Below are 13,138 nucleotides of genomic sequence, written 5' to 3'. Positions count from 1 at the left end.
TGAAGGAAGATGGAAACGCACCCTGAAAGGAAGAACAAGGCATACAGCGAGAAAGACGCCAGGTTTCACTTGCTCAGTATGCATCTGTGGCCACCAGTCTGTAACTTTTAATTATGCTTCAAAATCCTTGACCTTCAGCTTGGCTCTCCCCCAAACAAAATCAGGAACACAGACAGAACATTCAACTGTCTGACAGATTCACAGAGTCAAAGAGTGGAAAGGAAATGTAATGGTGACCATGTCCAACTTTAAGAAAACCTTCTTCAGTATCCTGATAGGTAGATTTTCATACTCAGAACCTCTTGAAGCAAACTATTTCTTTGTTATACAACTCTGACAGAGAAACCGTTTCTGATAATTTATCATTAAGAAAGCACAAAATATGAGAAATAAAAAAGTTCCAAACTGAAGCACACTCATCACAGGCTTTGGAAGAGTAAAATAAATAAATAAAGCCACCCAAGTTTCCAATGATAGAGGAACAGCTAAATAATGGATAGCCATATGATATAACGCAGCATTAGAAAGGCTACTTGTGAAAGAAAAATGCTTATATCAGATTGCCTGTATTTTCTTTTGCAATAAACACTACCATCACAGCTATGTTTAAAAAAGGAAATATAAAAAATAACAATTGCCATCTTTAGATAATAAATAGTATGACTGAATTTTTCCTTCTACTTTTTGATGTTTTCAATTTTTTTCTATATAACCACATTAATTTTACAATCAGAAAAAAAAAAACAGCTAGAGAAAATAAACCCACAAAATTTTAAAATAAAGTTCTGTCTGTTGTTATGCCCACTTTTTGGTCCTGTTTCTACCTCTGGAGTCACACAGGAGGTCCGGTCTTTCTTCTCCGTGATGGCCCTATGACAATGCCTTGGGGACCCATCAGGCCTCTCTGCTAACCCTCCTGAGTCAGCAGGACCCCCTGAAGCCACTTCTGGATCTCCTGGCCCAGGCTTTCCTCCTGCTGGCCTCCTGCAGATCCCTTGTATACCCTCCTAAAACCAAACATTCCCCACCTGAGCTGTGAGCAGACTCCTTCCCTTCCTTTTGACATTTAACCACAAAAGGAGACTCCATTTACAAACACTATGTTATTGGAGATTGCTTTTTTCCCTTTAGTGCTAGGCACACAGTAGGACAAAAAAACAAAACAAAACTTGCTGCCTGATTAGATGCTCCCATTCGGCTTGAATTCTTTGGGGCTTATGTCTCCATGATCTATTTTGGGATTACAAGCTCTTAAAAGGGCAAAAACCTTCCCTTAGAATGTGGAAGCCAACCAGCACTGCGTCTCAGTGAGCATTACTAGGGATATATGGAAGTCATGGGCACTACCTAGGATCACAAGACCTACAAGCACCAAGAACATCCAGGGATGCCATCGTAAGAACTACAATTCTGTGATGGCTTTTCCAGGGGCCCTTGGCTATCAAATTAAAATTATAAATTTGAACAAACTGACATCAATTAAGCACTGGCCTGCAATTGTGTTTATGACTCTGATTTGTGTTATAACAGTCAAAGCCAAAACATTAACAGTAATTGCCCCCACAATCACCATGAATATGAGATGGGGCTTATCACAATGGAAAACACCAAAGTCAGTGAGTATATCTGATATAAAGTAAGACCAGCCATGTGGCCTTGGTCAAGTCTCTTAATCTCTCTAAGTAGGCACTCATTCCTGTGACTCACAGGCACAGGAAGCATTGCAGCAAACAGTGACGGGCCATGCACGCTTCACCAGAAGAAGGCTCACTTTTTCCTCCCAACACCCTTTTCCTTAGAAGGTTACTGGGAAGGTCAAAAAAAATAATGTAAGTATAAAGCCCTTTCCCTAATTTTATTTTGAAAGGAACATAAATACTTGTATCTGCTAAGAAATAGTAAGTTGCCAAATATTATGTACTTACTATGTGCCAAGAATTATGCTAAGTGCTTTATATTTATTCACCCATTCATTTATTCACTCAACAAGTAAGCACAAGAAGCTTCTACTATATGCCAGGTACTATTCCAGACCTAGGAGACATAGCAGTGAACAGACAGATAAATTCCTTATTCTCAGGGTACCTATATTCTAGCAAGAGGGGATAGATAACAAATAATAATACAAATAAAATAAGACTATATCCAGTAGTGAAAAGTGCTATGATGAAAATAAAACAAGCTGATCAGAGAGTGACTGATGAGCTACTTTTAGACTTGAGGTTAAAAAAGATATAGTGCATTTTGGAGTTTGTCTGGCTGCTCAGCATGTGAACTTCCTTCCTGCATTTTGGGAATTTCCCATCTCATGAGTCTGGTGGGAAGTAGAGAGCCCTCTCACTATGAAGTGAGAATGGTGGAGACAAGATTCTCTTTCTGAGGCTCTCCTATACCTAGTGTGCGTGCATATGGCCTAGGCTATGTCAACAGACACATGAGCCCCAGACCTTAATTGAGATATGCTGTCAAAGAATCAGAGGACCATGGAGAGTCCATGCTGGCAGGAAGGGGTGCTACAGTTGCCATTAGGGTCCAGTCAGCTGGTGGGGTAAGCTACGTAAGTGGCAGCAGTGACCTCACGGACTGGTTCTGTGAATAATTTTGGCTGTGGGTCCTGGCTGCTAACTAATTTCCCTTGTTCCAGCCCATTCTTCAAGTCTGGCTTTGTGGCCTTCCTTGATATTTTGTTGAGTTTCCTTAATATCCTTTTAGGAATCATCTAGAATTGGTTTCTGTTGCTGACAACTACAAATCCAGTCTGATACAGAGGAGTTCTCTGAGAAAATGACATTTAAGCTGAAATGTGAATGGCAAGAAGTCACAAAGATCTAGGGGGATACAATTCTGAGAAGGGAGACAACCAGTGCTAAGATCAGCTCAAAAGCTTGTATGGTAGTGCTGGTTTTATCTTCACTGTACACACGAGGAGACAGTCATAGGTATGAAACAATTCCCACAACGTCACATAGCTGATAAACTGGAGACACAGCAGGGACCCAAACCCAAAACTGTACGTACGCTCTTAACCACTATGTATACATAAATAAACTGCTCCAGTATGCAATTTCCTATAGTAATGATCACCACAAGAATCCCCAAGTGAAAGTCGCTCAGTCGTGCCCGACTCTTTGCGACCCCATGGACTATGCAGTCCATGGAATTCTCCAGACCAGAATACTGGAGTAGGAAGTCTTTCCCTTCTCCAGGGGATCTTCCCAACCCAGGGATCAAACCCAGGTCTCCTGCATTGCAGGCAGATTCTCTACCAGCTGAGCCACAAAGGAAGCCCAAGAATACTGAAGTGGGTAGTTTATCCCTTCTCCAGCAGATCTTCGGAGAAGGCAATGGCAAGCCACTCCAGTACTCTTGCCTAGAAAATCCCATGGATGGAGGAGCCTGGTAGGCTGCAGTCCATGAGGTCGCTAAGAGTCAGACACGACTGGGCGACTTCACTTTCACTTTTCACTTTCACACAATGAAGAAGGCAATGGCAACCCACTCCAGTGTTCTTGCCTGGAGAATCCCAGGGACAGCCGAGCCTGGTGGGCTGCCGTCTATGGAGTCGCACAGAGTCGGACACGACTGAAGCGACTTAGCAGCAGCCAGCGGATCTTCCCGGTCCAGGAATAGAACCGGGGTCTCCTGCATTGCAGGCAGATTCTTTACCAACTGAACTATCAGGGAATCCCCAAAAGAGCCAAATAAATTGTCATTATTCATTCACTAATTTTCTTAAAACATAAACTGAATTTTTACCAAGCACCCAGCACTGTGCTAGTCATGAGGGAATAGTGAAGGTGAAAAGATACAGTACCTATGCTAAGATGGAAAGAATCAAAGGCAAGGGATTTAGGGAACTTCCTGGTGGTCCAGCAGTTAGGACTCTGTGTTTTTCACTGCCAAGGGCATGCATTCAGTCCCTGGTGGGGGAACTAAAATCCCACAAGCCACAAGGAACTCTAGCTAATATTGGTGTGTGGCTTGGAAATACTAAAAGGAATAAGAAGAGTAAAAGCAGAGAAACCAGGCAAGCAAAAATCACTGCTATTCAGGTAAATGGTAAAATGGAAACTGGGATTTAAAACAGTATCAGACTGGTAGGCAGAGGTTTAAGACCCAAAATGTCAAATTTAACACAACTACTGCTCAGGTGGTATTTTGGTAAACAGTTCCATTCCCATCCTAAGAAGAAATGATAGCACACTGGCAAATAGCTCATTTTGTAACACAGCCCACCCTCTCCTCTCTTAAGGAAACAGTGCCTCTTCACAAACTTTAAGAGGCAGACAAGCATAACTGGAAACACTTTTAAGTAGAGATCATTTAAAAGGCTCACCTCAGGAGAGAAATATACTCAAATGTACAGAGGGCATAACTAGTTTCATACTTCTCAAATACATAAATAATCAGAGCAGTAAATAAAAGTTATATGAATGTGAGATTCAATCATGGTCAAATTTTAAAAGCATTATTTTAAGGAAGGTTCAGAAATAGTCAATTCTACAGAGTAAAGAACTCATAGACATGAAATGATATGAATGAAATATTGAAATTGGCAAAAGGAGGTTACATATGTGTGTGTGTGTGTGTGTGTGTGTGTGATTAAACACTAGAAAAGTGTTTAATTCAAGAGAATTTCTATCTCTGGTGCAGTATGCGAATTACATAATATTCAGTTCTGTTGAGGGGTAAAAAGACCAAACTAAGTGACTTCAAGAACCCATAAAGTAACAAATTCAGTGTCTACTTTGCCAGGGACTGTGACAGACTAAGAGCACACAATGTAGGCATAGTTACTGGAGCATCAAAGGCACCCAGGCCATAATCGGAGCTCCAAGGAGAGACTGAAGAAGGCTGACTTTAACTTAGTCAGATGATCAAAATGAATAGCTAGGACAGTAAATTCAGAAGGAACAACATGGAATAATAAATTAAATCTTATTTATACTCATTTATTCACACATCTAAACATATAACAGTAGAGCTAGGCAGACTCCTGGGAAATCACTAATGAAGAATGAAGAGTTTAACAGTTGACAAGCAACTTTTTTTGGGGGCTGCACCACACGGCTTGTGGGAACTTAGCTTCCCAACCAGGGACTGAACTGAGGCCATCACAGTGAAAGGGCTGAGTCCTAACCACCAGGGAACTCCCAGACAACAAGAAACTTTTAATGTATCTTCTTCATCCTAAGGATAGCACAGTTAATAAATAAACTCTGATTTTCACACTTAAAGCTCTCATAACATTGAGGGCTAATTTGCTAGCAGAATATGAAAGTTCAAGAAAACGTTCTCCAGCTAGAATACAAAGGTTTAGGAATGGTATTTACTTGTAATTTAAGATACTACAGGCAAACTCCAGCTGATATTCAATGGAAAAGAGGAAGAAGGAAGCCAGTTTTTGTGAATCAGGAATATGAGAAATACAGAAACACCTAAGGCACAGAGGAAAACATATGACTTAATGTTATAAAGAAAACATGAGCTGCTATGTAGATGTTGTATCTTCCAAAGGGTATTCTGTTCCTGGAGCTCTAAAACACCTAGAACTTAACACCATCACTTCCACAGACTTCTAACTTAGGCTACTGGGAAACTTTCTTCAATGGGCCTATATCTGTTACAGTTAAAGGAAGCTAATAAAATTCAGTTTGGAGGACTTCAACTCATACTTCACAATGCAAGTGTTAGTCACTCAGTCATGTTGGACTCTGTGCAACCCGACTGACTGTAGCCCACCAGGCTCCTCTGTCCATGGGATTCTCCAGGCAAGAATGCTGGAGTGGGCTACCATTTCCTTCTCCAGGGTCATAATGCAAAGGGTACCAGTAATATAACAGCTTAAGGTTAACAAACCTAGAACAAAGTACACCTGGAGAAGATTACTCATCTGGAACCAAGGATTAAATGGCAATATGCAAACACGAGGAGCCGCCCATTTTAGGTGTGCCACAGTCCTTGTTTGGGCTCTGGTTAATGTAGCAGAAAGAGGAGCAGACTTAAAATACGTAGGCACCTGGGCCTGAATTTCAGCCTCTGGTTGGGCAAGTTACTTAATCTTTCTGAGTTTCAATTTGCTCACGTGTAAAAGAAGGATGCTAACCTCCTTCAATGGAGCATTGTGAGGAATAAATGATAAAGTATGTATAAAAGTGCAAAATACATACCTGGATCATAGTAGGGGCTTAATAGATTGTTAATTGAAGGCTTAGTTGGACACGACTCAAGTGACTTAGCAACAGCAGTAGTAGTGAAGTGAAAGTCGCTCAGCTGTGTCCGACTCTGTGACCCCATGGACATTCTTCAGGCTAGAATACTGGAGTGGGTAGCTGTTCCCTTTTCCAGGGGATCTTCCCAAGCCAGGGATCAAACCCAGGTCTCCCACATTGCAGGAAGATTCTTTACCAGCTGAGCCACAAGGGAAGCCCAAGAATACTGGAGTGTGTAGCCTACCCCTTCTCCAGAGGATCTTCCCCACCCAGGAATCGAACCGGGCTCTCCTGCATTGCAGGCAGATTCTTTACCAACTGAGCTATGAGGGAATATATGGTAGCCAAACCTAAATTCTAAGACCGGATAACTCCTGTTATCTATGCTCAGTGGCATGGTTACAACATTTCTTCCACATTTCCTTCCCTACCAGAGAGACAAAGCTGACATTGAGGATTCCATTGTGCGTGGTATGGTGGGGCATAGAGAACAGGATGTCTTTATCACCTCTGCTAGCTTTGAAATACAAGATCAGGAGGAAAAAAGTGACTTTGTTGAAAACAAAGAAATTCTATACAAAACTCGTATAAGAATGCATATAGTAACATTATTCACAATAGCTAAAGACAGAAACAACCAGAATGTCCATCAACTGATGAATGGATAAACAAAATGTGGCTTATTCATACAACGGAATGTTATTTGGTCATAAAAAGGAATGAAGTATTGATTCACACTGTAACATGGATGAAAACTTGAAGACATTATGCTAAGGGAAAGAAGCCAGTCCCAAAATGCCACATATTGTGTGAATTCATTTATGTGAAATCTCAAGAATAGAAAAAGCTAGAGAGACAGAAAGTAGATTAGTGGTTGTCTAGGGTTGAGAGAGAAGATGGGGTGATTGGGGGTGGGCAGTGATAGCTAAATGGTATGGTTTTCTTTTGGGGGGGGGGTGACGAAAATGTTCCAGAATTAGATGGTTATAGAACTGTGACTATATCAAAAAGTGAAGAACTGCACACATTAAAAGCATGGGTTTTATGGTAAGTAAATTATATCTCAGCTATAAAGGAGGAAAAGTCCCCAAACCCTTTCTTCGGTTCTCTACCTCAAAATCACAATTTAAGAAAATTTAGTTCTCACCCTTTCCTTCATTTGTCTCCTAACTTGAATAGCAGTTATTTATGTGGCTTCTTTTTCTTAACAGACTGAAAACATCCTGAGGGCCAACTCTATCTATCTGATTCATCTGCTGACCCCTCCTGGGTCTCCCAAGGAGTGATGTGGGCTTAGCAGGTACCAATATATTAAAACTTGCTGAATGAACAACAGCATGACTGCCTTGCATACAAACAGTGTTTCATACCTATCACAATGCTTCTGTTCATGCTTTTATTTGAACTTCACAATAACCTTGAGAAGAAGCTGGAAAGTTCCTACGATCCCCTTTTAACAAGGGGGAACTGAAGCCCACTGCTACGCGGTACTGAGGGAGAGGCACGGAACTGGGATTAGGGTCTTGTGCTCCAAGCCAAGACCTGCCTCTAACTGGCGGCGTGACTCTGAGTATGGCATTTCATTCCCTCAGCCTACTTACCCATCTGTAAAACGAGAGGTAGACTGAGATGCACTGCAAAATTCGTTCCAATACCATTATCCCAGGACACACTGCTAGGAAGCAGTAGAGTGGAGATTGAATCCACATCATCTGTATTCTCTTTCCTCTGGACTTGCTGCCTCCCACTACAGGGAAGTGCCCCCGGCTGAGTGACAACTGACTGACCTCCCTGTCAACATCCTGAATTACGCAAAAGATACATGCAAGTTTCCTCTCTGTTTGCAATGGTTTTCCTACTGGAGCAATCCTATGGGGGAAAAAAATGCACTTCCAATGCATAAAGGTAATTTGAACTAAAATAATAAAATAAAGTTGGCTGCAGAGTCCAACAGACCTCAGGTTCAAATTCCAGTTCTGCCACCTACTTTCTCTGTGAAAGTTATTTCTAAACCTCAGTTTCCTAATCTATAAAACAGGGATTATAAAGCCCACCTTCACAGAGTGATGAGGAATGGGAGGAAATGCCTGATACTGAGCCTAGCAAATAGTATTTATTGGACATTCTAAGCAGTTTACAAGTACTGTCTGACAGACCCCTCCTCATAACAGCCCTGAGACAGGTACTACTATTATTCTCATTTTATTGATGAAGGACTGAGGCATGGAGAAGTTAACTTCCCAAAGTTACAGTAATTAAATGAAGAGTCAAACTAGATAGTTTATCTCCAGAACCCAGGCTGTTGACCACTAAAAAAGAATTCCTACTATCTTTATTTAGACCACATCCAAGCACTCTTTGCCAAAAGAAACTCTGTCTCTTATTTCTTAGGGTTAGGCTAAGGCATCAAAATCACCTTGACTTTGCTGGTCTCAAACACAAACTTAAAGCTTGCATTTCAGGGTCATGGACTAAGTTGGCACAAGAACATCTGAGAAAGGTGTGGATGGCAGGACAAGCCCATCAGCCAAGCACCACTGGAAAAGTTCTTTGCCATCTTTGAGGCTCCTGGCTTAAATGATTCCGTATGGGGCTGACTGAAGCATTCTCTGTGAAAGGCCATTTAAGAAATGCTCCACTCTAGGAGCTCTGGATGAAAACTCACCTTGATGTCTTCTCTGTCTGTAGAGTTCTCTATTGCCATCTGAAGTTTTGTAAAAGATTTTCCTGTTCTCAGAACTTTGCTTTTCAGTGACCATACTAATTTATCTGCAGTGTCATAGGGCCACAATTATCTTAAGGTAGTGGAAGGGAACAGAAACAGAAATGGGAGAGTATTCTGATAACATTATCCTTTCTCATTGAATTCAAGAGCATCTGGTCTTGCATTTCACCTTTAACTTGGATCACCCCAAATCCTGCCACAACTCAATGTACCTCTCATAGGGAAGCCCTTAAGTTTCACCCTCTAATTTCACTCCTAGTAGAAAGGTCAAGGAAAACTAAGTCAATCAATTTGGAAATGTTTCCTTTTTGATTCAACTGCAGTTGTGTTACATCCAGATGTCTAGCTCAAGAGGGAACCGGAAGAGCCACTGGCACCCAAACACTTAGGCCTCAACTGATGAAGCTCCCTGACCAGAAACGCCTGACTCCCATTCTGAGAAAGGCTCTCTAAAAGGTTCACGAATAAGCACAGTTTTATGCTTTCCGAAAATAAAATCTGGAGGTTATGAACAAGGACATAATTTTACCAAGGTCCTGATCCTAACACTGCCTCCAAAGAACCTGTAGATAGCTACCTGGGCAAGGACAGATCCTCCTCTGCCCCCTTCCCCAAGAAAATGGGGTTAATACCTCCCCAGATGGCTACAGGGAGGATTAAGGGTTATTATTCTTTGCATCCAGCTCTGTCACAGCTCTAGCAGTTATGACCTTGTTCATTCTAAAAGAAGACATTAAATATAAAGATGCAGCACTGATCCCTGAAGCGGACTCTACAACAGGGTGAGAATTTCCATTCCACACAGCCTCCAACACTGCCTCCTATACCCCAACCTGTTGGCTGAATCCTCCTCTTATTCAGGCCTCAAGTTTTTAGGGTATTAGTCACTAATGCCACAAAGCCCTTTGTGGAGTCAGCAGCTATTACTAATAGCACCAAGAATGAACCCCAGAACTACTCTCAGGGTTTCTGGCAGGCCTGAATTCACCCTGAAGAAACCAAAGTCCCTTCACCCCCAAACCCAGGCCCTTGATGGGCCATAGACGAGATCTAATGAAAAGCAAATATTACATCAGTGAGTCCTCACAAACCCACTGTAGAGTAGGTGGTCATTTCACAGATCAGAAAAGCATAGCTCAGAGAGAACATTTGATTTACTCCAGGACACGCATCTAAGAAGGTGCACACGCAGGATCAAGTATCAGCCCTACTATTACTCCCTGTGTAACCTCCAGCGTATCTGTCAACTTTCTGGATCCTCAGCTTCCTCATCTGTAGAGTGGGAATAGTGATAATACTTATCACTAGGACTAAATGAAATCTTGGAAGAAAAGTGTCCAGCAAGTACCAGACACAAAATATTCAATACATATTAGTTATTTACGGATCAAAACAATAGGAATTTTATATAATTTTCACATATTAACAGTTTACTAAAAAAAAAAAAAAAAACTTGTCCAATTAACTACATAAGTATGAACTCCTCTACCATATCTTTGATAAAAAGTGGCAAAGCCTCTGCTTGAATACTTCCAATGATGGCTAACTCACTCCTTCACAAGGCAGCCCATTTTGTTTTTAGAAAGCCAAATTCTCTCCTGTCACGCCAACATCTACCCTCTTGGGATTTTCATCCTCTGATCCTAATGCTGCATCCCAGAATCACACAGAGAAAAGTCCAGGTCCCTTTCCAAGGACAGTTCTTCAAGTATATGTCCCCCAGGCTCTTAGCTCTGGTCCCTTCAGCTCCTGATCAAGTGTCACGATTCCCGAGGAGACAGACCTGGGTCTGAGTTCTGATCCTTTCACTTACTAGTTGTGCGGCCTTAAGCAAGTTATTTTACCTCTCTGAACCAGTATCTTCATATGTATATTAGGAAAAATGATTTTCGCCTCACTGGGTAGTCATGAAGGTTAAATTAGATAAAGTAAAAACACTACTGAGCATAGAGTCTGACATATACCAGGCCTTCAATAAATGTCAGTCACTTTTTAGGATGTATTCCAATTAGCAAATATCCCTCGCAGTAAATGAGCCAGAATTAAATGTAACACAAGGGACTGGTTTCTGATGGGAACTATCGAGGCTTGGGTTTTTGAAGAGCTTTCTTATTATACAGCTGAGAAGAAAGCACAGCCCAAGAGTTATATGGGTTTGGCAGCCCAAAGATGTGGTGGAGAATCTGGAAAGGTGACAATGAAAGAAGAAAGGAAACAGAATGGATCATTAAACCAGTCGCCCAAAAGAAAAGGTAAGTATCACCACACTACGTGTTGTCTATGACTCCCTCTCTGAGACCCAGGACTGCACATACAGGCTATATTCCTTAATTCAAAAAAGAGAGAAGAAAAATAATTAAAGAATAATTAAAGTCACAGTTCTGGATCATTCCATGCTGGGATGATCTGGAGAGGGATCTGTAGCCTCTCCAGAGCTACAGATGTTTAGCAGGGGGCTTCCTCAGTTGTAATCTGCCAGATTCTAAGCCCAGGTGTGTGAAAATATCCTTCACAGGATGTCTCATGAGTTCTTGCCAGCTAGGAAAGCTGTTTGACTACTTTAAAACTCAAAACTGGCAAATCGTCAATGAGATCATCACCACAAGCATTACACATATTCTCTTTCCTTCAGTGACCCCAAGGGAAGGAGTCCCAGGCACAAATATGAATTGCTGTTCAGTTATTCCTCAAAGTTGACCCAAAGCACTGCTTCTACAAACAGGGATGTGACTTGAACACAAGTGCCCCCAAGCAGATTAAAAGAGGGAAGGATCGCTGGACTCCAGAACTGAAGCAGTGTGATGACAAACTACGGCAGAAAAGGTTGTTTTCCCACCTACTAATGAAACACAACAGCTTGCAAGGAAGAAATTCATTGTCAGTCTTTAGACTCGGCCCAAGGAAGCCCTTCTAGTTACTCCTTGGCATGTGAGAGAGGAATCTAGTTAGTACTATACTCAACAGCCAACAACCTCTTTAAAAACAGAAGAATTACAAAGAAGAAACCAGAATTCAAACCAAAATAGCCTTAAGTAGTTCCTTCAACTTAGGAACAAAGACTAGCCAGTCAAGAAGGACTGCAAGATACAGAAAAGTTTAGTGAGGCCACTGGGCATACCTGTGCCCTAGGTGGGGATTTCATAATGTCTTTGAGTCAGGAGGTGACCTCAGAATAGTCTTCTCAAAACTGTTTCAGGCTTTATTAAAAGTGGTGACTTAACTGCCACTTGGCCCTGATCACCTACCCATCTTTAGAAAGAATGGGGAAGCTACAGCCACCCTACCAGGCTTTTAAACTCACTAACTTGAGAAGAAAACTTTAAGTTGCTCTACCAGTTAAAGAAAGTCGTAGAAAAAAAGGCCTTTGGGCGAAATAGTCAAATTAGGTTGTTAGACATGAGTCGTAAGTCCCCGATATCTCTTTTCTAGAGACCCCGGTAGCACACCTGCAGAGGAGAGACAGAGGGCACTGGGCAAATTCAACCTGACTGGCAAGGGGGCGTCTCTGCAGCTTTCAGCAACGAGAATTGGAACCTGCTGGGTCGCAGTCTCTCTCTTACTCCACACTTCCTATTTGCCCTTTGAAGTGGGTACTGAATAGCCAGTTCCCAAGTAAAGGCCCTTTTGTACGGGCGCTACAGTCGCCTGGTGGAAACACCTCGGCAGAGTTCAGTTTGGTGCCAGGATGGGCCACTGAAGGCATCTGCGGCTGCCAGAAGCCTGGACTGGACACGGGGACGGACAGAGAGAGAGAGAGAGAGAGAGAAACTAAGAGAGAGCAGGAGGTCAGGTCAACGTAGCCCTCTCGGCACTTCCACCTGCCCCCTGCGTCCTGAGACCCGGGCCATATCAGATTGTCAAACAAAAACTCCGCAAGAAAGTCCCGTGATGGGACGACTTCCACCTCTCCCTCTGCTGAGGCTCCCCGAACTCCCAGAGCCTTCCCCACCACTTCCCAGCCAGCCCTCCGTCCCCACCTCGACCCCGGCCCACTCTGCCCTCCGCCCCGGCGAGGCCTGCCCCTTCTTGGGACACCCCGGGCCCCCCTCCCCGAGGCGGACGGGCTCAGGCCCCCGGGCCGGCAGGGCTGGGGCCGGCCCAGAGCAGAGGCGGCCCGTGCGCCCAAGGCTGCCGGAGCCGGTCCTCGCCTGGGCGCCCGCGAAGAGCAGGGGGCGGCGGCTACCCGTACCTGTCAGGCCTC

General features: G+C 42.9%; 1 protein-coding gene across 2 annotated transcripts in view; it reads right to left on the bottom strand.

Annotated features, from left to right (window-relative positions):
* WDTC1 (WD and tetratricopeptide repeats 1) overlaps nucleotides 1-13,138 on the bottom strand; it is a 65,581-nt gene that overhangs the window by 51,865 nt on the left and 578 nt on the right. The window contains exon 1 of one of the 2 annotated variants that reach the window (XM_010830121.1): nucleotides 13,127-13,138. The exons of the other annotated variant lie outside the window; for it this stretch is intronic. The gene's annotated coding sequence lies outside the window, so the exon portion shown is untranslated. The remainder of the gene's footprint in view (nucleotides 1-13,126) is intronic. 2 annotated transcript variants of the gene reach the window in all.

The sequence above is a fragment of the Bison bison genome, unplaced genomic scaffold (assembly GCF_000754665.1).
Source record: "Bison bison bison isolate TAMUID 2011002044 unplaced genomic scaffold, Bison_UMD1.0 scf7180017864516, whole genome shotgun sequence".
NCBI lineage: Eukaryota > Metazoa > Chordata > Mammalia > Artiodactyla > Bovidae > Bison > Bison bison.
The sequence above is the reverse complement of the archived record's forward strand: the minus strand, read 5'-3'. Positions and strand labels throughout refer to the sequence as shown.